This window comes from Coptis chinensis, chromosome 6 (assembly GCF_015680905.1).
Source record: "Coptis chinensis isolate HL-2020 chromosome 6, ASM1568090v1, whole genome shotgun sequence".
Taxonomy (NCBI): domain Eukaryota; kingdom Viridiplantae; phylum Streptophyta; class Magnoliopsida; order Ranunculales; family Ranunculaceae; genus Coptis; species Coptis chinensis.
The window spans coordinates 14,812,021-14,823,109 of record NC_141461.1 but is presented as its reverse complement, the minus strand read 5'-3'; positions in this window follow the sequence as shown (position 1 = coordinate 14,823,109).

Here is an 11,089-nt window from a genome sequence, read left to right as displayed (position 1 = left end):
TCCTTAGAGAGAGAGAGGGGAGCATCACAGGGGAAGGGGCCTGGAGAAGGGAAGCGAGGGTATCCAGCGGTTACCCCAGGGGTTGAGAGTATGGGAAGCGGATTCGGGCGGGAGAATAGAAAGGAAGCCATATCGGGGAGGCAGAGGTGACGCCACTGAATAGACCGTTGAGAGAAATATTGCTTTTGATTAAAAACTTGCGGGGGTATGAAGGTCCGCGGAAGACACTAATAGAACTGCCGGATAAACCTTTCCGCGCATATCACCAGATGCGAAACCATGAGGCCCCGATGGCTATTCACGCTTTGAAGTGGATGGTTGTGAGATTGGTGGAGAAGGGCCAGATGAAGGAGTTTGTGAGGGATGCGTAGAATGATGAGCGCTTGCCGCGACAGGATCAGTTATTGGGGACTATACATGTGATCTTCAGTGGAGAGGTACTAAGTCACAATGCACATACAGACAGGGTAAGAAGGATCGCGAGCATCCAACAAATCAATGCCGATTGATATGCCACGACCAAAAGGGGAGGTCAACCGAGGACAAAGACCACGATCACCTTCGGCCAAAGGCAGATTTTACGAGGCGGTGGACTCCTCCACGAGGACCAGCGTGTTGGTGATCACGGTGGCAATGGGCAATTACCGTGAAGAGAGTGTTAGTGGATTGCAAAGGCGGTGGATCTTTTGTTCAAAGGAGCTTTGGAAGAAACGGGAATGGATCCTAGGCAACCGAAAGGTCTCCGCCGCACTAATTTATACGGGTTCAACGGAAGTATGTGAGCCTTAGGGGGAGCTCTTGTTGCGGTAACCACGGGACCCGGTGGCAAGATTCGACGGTTCATGGTGGTAGATTCCGCCGCGAATACAACGCTATATTGGGAGGAGATGGATTCATGAGATGAAGGTCGCCCCATCTCATTATCTATCAAGTGATATTGTTCCCATTACTCCGGCGGGCATGTATGAAGTCCTTGGTATCGGTGTGCGCCAAGAACAATCATAGAGGGAACAAAGTGAAATGATTGGTACACGGAATAGAAGAGGAGAGTTCCCACCCAAAGGAAAAGGCGGGCATAGCACCATAGAGTGCCTCCGGGCAGAGAGTAAGTTGAACCTGCGGAGGGTACAAAAGATGCTCAGATGAAATTGAAGTGGTGAATATAGGGGATGGGGGGAGGAAGAAAGGCTCACATTGGTAGGATCTAGTCTAGGCCGGATGATTGGAAGAGTAAGTTAATACAGTTTTTTTCGGAGAATAGGGATGTGTTTGCTTGGACAATTGAGGACGTTACGGGATTAGACCCAGAATTTGCATGCCATAGGTTGCACATGAGGGAAGATGTCAAGCCGGTAAGACAGAGGATGCGGAGCATAAGACCAAAGTATGTGGAGGACATCCACGAAGATGTGTAATGCGGTTGAAGGAGCCGGCATATCACGGGGAGATGGAGTTCACCGAGTGGTTGTCCAATATAGTCAGCGGTACCTAAAAAGAATGGCAAAGGTAATGATAAAAGGTCGATTTCATGGATGTGAATAGAGAGTGCCCGAAGATAGCTACCCCATGCCACGGGTAGATGAGTTGGTGGATAGGGACCGCGGGGTACAAGGTATTCTCATTCATGGACGTATATATCAACCACTTGCGATGTATGGGCGGATCGGGGAGAAAACAACATTTGTGGTAGAAGGCGTACATATCGCTATACAAGGATGCCATTCGGGTTGAAGAATGATGGAGCCACGTTCGGAAGATTGGGGAGAAGATGTTTGAAAGCAAGATCAAAAAGGTTTAAGATATACATAGATGATATGGTGGAAAAAAATCGTGGGAGGAGGAGCATTTGGAGGGTTCACGGGGAGACATTGTTATATTGTGGAAGTATAATTTGAAGTTGAATCCGGAGAAGTGCACTTTTGGAGTGACCATGGGCAAGTTTTGGGCTACATCATGACTCATCGAGGAATAGAGGCCAACCGAAGGCGGATAAGAGCCTTGATGGAAATGTCATCCCCAAGAGAATGTAAAAGGAGGTACAACGACCGCGGGGAAGCGGGGCGCGTTGAATAGGTTCATTTCCAAATCATCGACAAATGCAGGCCCACATTTGTCACGGACTATTGAGGACCATTGTGAGTGTGAAGAGGCATTCCGAGAATTGAAGGGGGTACTTGGGCAAGGCACCTTTATTATCGCCCGGAGGAAAAGGGGAGAAGTTGTACTTGTACTTGGGGGCCTCGGTATCGCGGTAAGTTCGGTATTGGTCATACCATGGACGGGATGGGCGGTGTATTTTCAAAGTAAAACATTCTTTGACGCAGTAGACGCGGGATAGCAAAAATCGAAAGGTATGCTCGCACTAATTTTCGGCATTGACGGAAGCCCTACTTGAAGATCTCACTCCGTCGGTGGTTACAAACCTACCCCCTCAAATAGGCATTAAGGGCCAGAGGGGAGAATGTTGAAATGGGCAAAGGATGCTTAGCGTGTATGAGATACAAAGGGTAAGGACCGCAAAAAGCGCAAGCGGCGTAATTTCTAGCCGAGTTCCTGTGAGGGTCCGGTGGGGAGAAGAGATGGTTATGGAACCAAAGAGAGATGTGGAGCCCAACATGCTGCACTTGGGATAAGAGAAATGGATGGAGGGGGCTTCATGGATGGATCGGCCAGCGGCCCAGCAGTGGCAAAGGTGGTATTGGTTACACCCGATAACCATAGAATAGAGCGCTAACTACAAAGTTGGGTGTCAGGGCATCCGATAATGAAGCGGTATGAAGCGATGATAGCGGGATCGGGAGGGATGGTCGAGGATACGGGGTCAAAAAGAGCGCTAGTGTACTCGGTCGAATCCGTGGTCCGTAAGTTAATCTTTGGGTTCGCGGCTCGATGCAGAATGGCAAAGTATTTGAAAGGTAGTGCATGAGAGGTCTGGTAAAAGTTCGCTAAGATTCAATTTGTTCATCCGGGTCACCGGAGAGAATAGGCATGACGCTATTTGGCATATGTATGGCGGCAAAATGATGAAGGGTCGAAGGAAAGGACGATCTGGTAGGAAGATGGACAAGCCGTAGGGGCAATGAAAAGAGTTAGTAGAGGTGTATTATTAGGTTAATGAGGAGGGAGAGTGTTGGATGGATATCATTAGAAACTTCTTGGGAGGAAGGGAGGTAAAGCACAAGAAAGAAAAGAGAGGTTAGCGAGGCGTCAAAAGGTACGTCCTAGTAAATGAAGGTGAATTATCGAAGGAAAAAACTTGACCCGGCCTTTGTTAAAGTGTCTAGGGCCACGGCTCAACTCGAGAGGTGTTGGGAGAATTGCACAAAAGGTGACTATGGGGAGCCATTCGTGGAGGACCAGACCAATGGCGCGATTTGTGTTACTTTCGCCCCATACGGTGAAGAGACAATGCGGATTTCACCAAAAGTCGCGACAAAGTGCGAGGAGGTTCTCGCTAACGGATATTCGCACCCGCCCAAACCCGCATAATGTATCGAGTCCGCGGGCCATTTTCCATGTGGGCTATGGATGTTAATGGGACGCTGCCCACGGCAAGCGGGCAAGAGGAGATACATGCCGGGCAGCCGGACTACTTTACTAAATGGATTGAAGCCGTCCTTCGGCAAAGAGGTCAAGGAAGCCGCAAGTGATTAAGTTTCTATGGGAGAACATCATATGTCGGTTTGATTTGCGTATGCTATCATCAGTGATAATGGACGTTCCACGGAGCTAAAGTGGCAGCGGCGTTTTCTACAGGCCTACAAAAAGTGAAACAAGGATTCTACATTCTACAATCTAGAGGGCAACGACAGGCTTTAATCTTCCAACAAAATGATAATGAACAACCGAAAAAGAAATTGGAGGATAAGAAGAAGCGTGGGGCGATGAGCCAAACCATATGCTCCGGGCTTACCGGAACCACTCCCTTAACGAGCACCGGGAGCACCATTTGCTTTGGCATATGGAGAAGCCCGTGATTCCTTCCGGAGATGATCGCGCTACATTGAGAATCCGTAATGCGGAGGATGGGTTGAATTGGCGCATATTGGCAGGGGACTTGAACCATAGAAGAGAAAGGACTCAGCCGCATCCCATTGGGAGGAATATCACGAAAGGCTACGATGCGATAAACAAAAGGGTCGGACCACGGCATTTCAAGATGGGGAGTTGGTGTTGCGCAATGGGTGACCCCAAGCACAAAAAGAAGAGAAGGAAGCTAGGCCCTACTTGGGAGGGGAGCATAATCGGTAGAGTAGGGAGGGTAAGGAACTTACAAATTGCAGACCATGGAAGGTAAACGGGTAGAGAAGCCCTGGAATGTAAGACTGTTAAAAAAGTTTTACCATTGAATGTAAGGAAGTCCAAAATAGAGGACGACGTCCAAAATAGAGGACGACATCTATATGTAAATGTATAAAACCACCTACACTTTTTGTGAATGGAATGATGTTTCTCACCTACAATGTTTTAGGGAAGAGTATAAACCGGTGCACCAACGGGGAGAAGAGATGCACGGACGTAGAAAGTGCTCCCCAACAAAAAGAGCCCGGTGAGTCAGCGGAGCGGGATGAGCCCTGGAATTGGAATAGATGTCAAAGACACGGGGCAACAGAGTGCTCCTAACAGGTGTAAGATCGATGAGTCGCGAGGTAGGATGAGCCCCTCCGCTGAATAGAGATGTCGAGACACACGGGCAATAGAGGCTCCTAAAAAGGCGTAGAATGAGCCTGACGAGTGGGATGAGCCCTCTCATGGAATAGAGATGTCGAGACATGTGGGGCAATAAAGTGCTCTCCCAGCGGGGTGCAAGCTCGATAAGTCGCGGAGTGGGATGAGCCTTCGAATAGAATGGAGATGTCGTGGGGCAATAGGAGTGCTCCTAATAGGTGTAGGCATTGAGTCGGGAGTAGGATGAGCCCCTCAACGGAATAGAGATGTTAGAGACACGGGGCAAAGAGAGTGTCCCCGTCTATTTCGCACGTCTCGAGGGAAAGAGGCGTGAGGGTGTGAGCCCCGGCTGATGCTGAAGGAAGCAGAGCTTGGAGGAGAATAAAAAGGAAGTAGAGATCTAGATAAAAGAGAAAAGTTGTAGATCAACCGAGATAGCGAGCCTCAAATGATAAAGAGACAATAGTATAAACATACAAAATATCATGTTAAAGAGGAAGTATGACCAATCACGGGGGTGAAAGCGAAAATGTCTTATTACAACACAAGGGTCACTAAATCATGCGGTGGCAGATTCATTAACAGGCAACACATCGAGTATGTTTGATAATCAAGGCGGCAATGACATCTTGAAGGTTTTCGCGGCCGCGCCAGTAGCCAAGGTGGTACGTTCCTCCGACATTCTACCTTGGAAAGGACCTCGGAGCCGGCAACATCGCCCCGGTGGCCCCATGGGGTTGGTTGGCCGGAGTGGCGAGCTTTTCCGGGAGAAGGCAACCCTTGGATGAGCCTATCCATTGCTTCTTGAGTTTCTGGCCACCCTCTTGTCGGCATTTAAGCTGAAGCGATCGCGAAAGTGTATTCATGTCGGACGAGGTCTTTTCTACGCTGACGCGCTCCCCGATGCTTGTTGAGTGCCTCTGTATGCCCGATGTTGTTGGGCCATGGATTTAAGTTGAGCTGATGGTCTTTGGAGAAGGGAATCCCGCCACAGGCGGTCGTTGACTTGGTCCATGTACCTTTGATGATAACTCTCTCGCGGTCCGAGCTTCGTCTTGGCCTTGAGAAGCCAAGTTGGCAACCGCTAACTCGGATCAAGTCCCGATAGGCCGGCTCAAGCCGAGGGCCCAACTCCCTCTCCAAGCGGTCGGCCTTGTTTTAATGGAGCCCGCCGGATCATAAAAGAGATGTCCGTTGACCTCGCACCCAAGGGAGAAGGTTAATAAAAAATAAATAAAAATGCACCCTTTCCCCGGTTAGTGTACAACGAAACGGTTGTGAATCTAACGCTCCACCAGATATCGCCAATGTCCCGGCAAAATGAGAGTTGTAAAACGGGGGAGGAGGCAATCACAGCATTGTCGAGGAAGCGAGTCGTCAATATTGACTCGATAATTGTACACCCGGAAGGCGGGGCAAAATTTCCGGCGGTAGAAGGGACGGATTTGGGGCATCCGCGGGTCGCGTCTTGCCGCCCGCGGTTCATGCCAACCCATGAAAGGGGGTGGTGAAACGCCTCGACCGAAGTTGAAGGGTTGGATGCAAGATCTCCGCGTGGGCTTGACGCATGGAGAGGTCGGGCTCTCGCAGAGCATGCGTCCTTGGCTTTATGGGGGCCGCTCGCGAAGTCCAAGCGTTAGCCGGGGAAACTCGATGGCTCCGCTTCATCATCGAAGTCATTTGTCAAACACCGCTTGTGCAACATCCATGTCGCCTATGAGAGGTTGTGGTATTGATTGTCCCGGCCGCAGATAGAAATGAACGAGTGTGACACTCCTCCGGCTATAGGAGGCAGGAGTGGTCTCGAGATCCGCTGGAGACGCGGGAGGGAGGGGCAATGGAATCAGTTCGCTTGTCATGGCGCGTGATGGGCCTTGGCCGGGGATGCTCGTGGTTTGGCGCTCTTTGGAGTCTCCAATGTCAACATCGTTTAAATCACGCTAAGTGTTCTTTTTGGTTTATTGTCTAGTAAATTCTTAGGATACATGATGACTAGACACGGAATTGAAGCAAATCCAGATCAGATTCGGGTTATCCTTGAAATGCCTTCTCCGGCGTCAAAGAAAGAGATTCAACGACTTACAAGACGCTTGGCTGCCCTAAATCGCTTTATCTCTCGGTATTCTGATTGATGTCGTCCTTTTTTCCAAATATTGAAAGACGCATCAATTTGGACGGAGGACTGTGAACTTGCATTTCGTCACTTGAAAGCATACTTAGTCCAACCTCCAGTTCCTTCCAGTTCAGTAACGGGGCAGCTTATAGGTCTGTATTTAGCCGCTACTGATCATGCCATAAGCGTCGTCTTATTTGTCAATGGTGATGATGGTCGTTCTGTATTCTTTGTTAGCAATACTCTTACAACGGCTGAAACAAGGTATTCTCGAGTGGAAAAAATTGTATTAGCCTTGGTTCATGCTGCCCGACGTCTTAAGCCTTATTTCCAGGGTTGAGTTGTCAAAGTTTATACCGAATATCCACTGTAAAAGCTTTTTCGTAATGCCCAGGAATCAAGTCGCCTTGCAAAATGGGAAAGTTACCTTAGCGCTTATAGCATTATTTTTTTGAAACTTCATTATAGGTACGAAAGGACAAGCTTTGGCTTAAGCTAATGAATGATTTTCCTATTGATGATATTCCTATGTCCGACGTATTACTAGAGGCGAAAAAATGTAAATCGACAACCTGCGCCACTACCTCTAGGCGATGACTTACCACACTTATCGGATGTATCTGCTACCGATTGTTGGATTGTTTACAGCGATGGTTAGCATAATAATAAAGTCTCTCGATATTGGGTGTGTAATCTTGCAACCAAATGGAGAAAAAATTAAAAATCCCGATGCGTTTGGGTTTTGATGCTTCAAATAATGAGGTCGAGTACAAAGTCGTCATTTCCGCGGGTTTAGCGTCTTTGCTCTTCACCAGGCGACTAAGTTACAATTATTCCGCGATTCTAAGTTAGTCGCTAGCAGGTTTGAAGGATCGTATGCAGCTTCGTGATGAGAGAATGGCAGCTTATTTGGACTTAATTCATGGATTGTTCGAAATTTTGAATCTATCAGATGTTATTGTTAACGCCCGCATCATGATGTCGACATCTTTGATTCTCTACGCATATTTATCTGTGGCGGTTAAGTCGGATAAGCCTCACCAGATTACCATTGAATTTCAAAGGGTAGTATCGATCTATCCATCGAGGATTTATGCGATATGTACATCACTTTCGAGTTGTTTTTCACCCGGACATTTTACGTGAATCACATCATGTCAATTTGATATCTCCTATGCTGACTAGGAAGCGCAAGCGTGATCTTGATAATCAAGCTGTCGTTGCAGAGAAAACACTTGATCCACAACTTATGTTATTAGATGGCCCCAATAATCCTGTCAATGATATTGTCTCGGTCCATACCGACGATGATCATAAAGCTGACAATGCTCCAGAAGTTCCTGATATAAAGCTAAGTTTTCCGCTTACACCTTGTAACGAGGATGATTGGCGTATTCCTTATATCACATATTTACATGGTCACATCTTGCCTCCCGATCATAAAGTGGGTGATCGTGTCAAACGCAATGCTTGGAAATACTGTCTCATCTCGACCTCGGACGGTCTTTTACAACTTTATAGCAAAGGCACAAGTCTTAACCCTATGCTTCGTTGTCTCAGCAGAGCTGAAGGTTTACTCGTCCTCATGGAAATTCATTCAGGCCTATGTGGGAACCACTCCTGGGGGCGAAGTCTCACTCATAGAGCAATGACACAAGGGTACTGGTGGCCATACATGCAAAAGGATGCTAAGCTTTTGTCTGAGAAGTGTGTTCCTTGTCAGAAATATGCTAATATGATGGGAACTCTTTCAGCGATGGAACTTCATCCAATCTTGAGCCTTTGGCCGTTTGTGAAGTGGGATCTTGACATTGTCGGTTATCTTCCGAAAGCTCCTGGTAGTGTTCGTTTTTTACTCGTCGCAACTGATTATTTTACCAAATGGGCTGAAGTTATGCTCTTAGCCCAGATCCATGCTTCAGATGTTAAAAAGTTTTTATGGCGTGACATTGTTTGTCGTTTCGGTATTCCAACATCATTGATTTTTGACAATGGCAAACAATTTGATGCTGAAGAAATTTGACAATTTTGTCCTGACCTGAAGATTAGTCACAATTTCTCAGCACCGTACCATCCTCAAGCTAATGGACAAGCTGAAGCTACTAACAAATCCATTCTTGCAATGCTCAAGTGACGACTTTAACAGGCCAAAGGAAATTGGGTTAAGGAACTTCTTGCGGTTATGTGGGGTTATCGAACCACACCTAAGTATTCAACGGAATTTTCTCCGTTTAATCTTGCTTTTGACGGGTACGTATCTTGCCCTCTGAGTTGATGACTCCAACCACACGAACTTCTGCCATGGAATTGGAGTCGAATGATCAAGCACTTGCCCAAGCCAAAGCCTTGATAGATGAGACGAGAGATGTTGGTCTTCAACAGTTAATTCATTATCAAGTTGATATGAAATGAAAATATAATAAGAAAGTTCGATTTAAAGTGTTTGAGAAAGATGATTGGGTACTCTGTTGAAAAACGAGGTTGATAGATTACGGTAAATTTGGAGAAAACTGGGATTGTTCTCGAGGTTGATAGATTACGGAGAAAATTTGGAGAAAACGAGGTTGATAGATTACAGAGAAAATTTGGAGAAAACAAGGTTGATAGATTACGGAGAAAATTTGGAGGTTGATTGCCCCGCCACCAAAGGATCTTATTTTCTCCGGAGATTTAGATGGGACTGTTCTCGATAAGCCGTGGAATACGTTTCATCTGCGCAAGTTCTATAAGTAGATTTTATTTGTTGTTTTCCCGTTATCCTAGAAAAAAAAAAACAATCTTTAGTTTGTTTCCAGTTCAGTCATTTATTTTCCGTTATTATCTTTGCATTTTTCAAGACTCGATAATCAATAAAGAAGTAGTTCTTTCACTTCAGTTCCAATGGTATTATTTTGGTTCTAGCGAACCTTATTATCGCTACGACAAAATCTGACGAAGCTACCACGTTTAGCTTCATTCGTTAGTCTAAGTTTGAACACTTTTACGCTCGATTAGTCCGTTACTATCGTTACGATAAAATCTGGCGAAGTTAGCACGTTTAATTTCATCAGTCTAAATTTGAACACTTTTACGCTTGCTTAGTTCGTTACTATTCCTACGACAAAATCTGACGAAATTACTACGTTTAATTTCGTTAGTCTAATTAAGTTTGAACGTTTTTATGCTCACTTAGTTCGTTACTATCGCTACGACAAAATCTGATAAAATTACCACGTTTAGGTTTATCATTCTAAGTTTGAACGTTTTTACGCTCGTTTAGTCCGTTACTATCGTTACGACAAAATCTGACGAAGTTACCACGTTTAATTTTGTCAGTCTAAGTTTGAATATTTTTACGCTCACTTAGTACGTTACTCTCGCTATGACAACATCTGACGAAATTATCCCGTTTCGTTTTGTCAGTTTTGAGTTTGAACGTTTTTACGCTCGCTTAGTCTCATTTTGCCAAGTTAAAGTTAGCATTGGGGGCGTTTCATTCTATTTCGTTTCATCTACATAACTCAACAACATTATCAGTTTTCCATATGGATTATCTGACATCGCAACGATATTCAATTGCCAACACATATTTTATTTTTATTTTCATCAACAAAATTTTTAGCTTTTGGTATTACATTCACACAATCACATAATAATTGGTTTGGGAAAATCCAATGGTTCCTTACCAGTTCTACGCTTATACAACTTGTATAAATCTTTGTAATTCATCTTTTCACGTTCTAGTTTATCTCCGTTTTACGTTGGGTTCTCTGTTAATTATCTTACGGTCGATTCACAATGTGCCATTTGCACGTGATCTTGGCCAAGCCACTCGTTTACATCTATCATCCGCTTGTTAATTTTCTCCACTTCTTTTTGCGCATGTTTAAGTTCCTGATCTTTGGTCGCCATGAGTGACTTCAATTCTATCACCTCTGCTTTTAAGTGTTTGTGTTCTTCCATTATCTCATAGGCCTTCCCGAATTCTTCGTACGATCTCCGCTCTGCTTCTTCCGTCCGCTCGATTAAGTCTTTGTTTTCGTCTTCTAACTCTCTGTTGGTTCTGCTTAATGCTTTGTTTGCTTCTTCCAATTTTCGGTTGAGTATCTTCACTTTCTTTATTTCTTCTATGACATTAACTTCATTCAGAACGAAACTTTTCTTCGCGGCCTTTTCGTGAATTTCTTTTGCTCGTACTACCGCAGTCTTAACCTGTGGCAAGAAGATATCTAGTTTTTCATCCATTTTTCAAATTTAATCACAAGTTTACAATAACTGATTAAAAATACTGACATACCTGGTTCATACTATCGAAAATCATTGAGACTT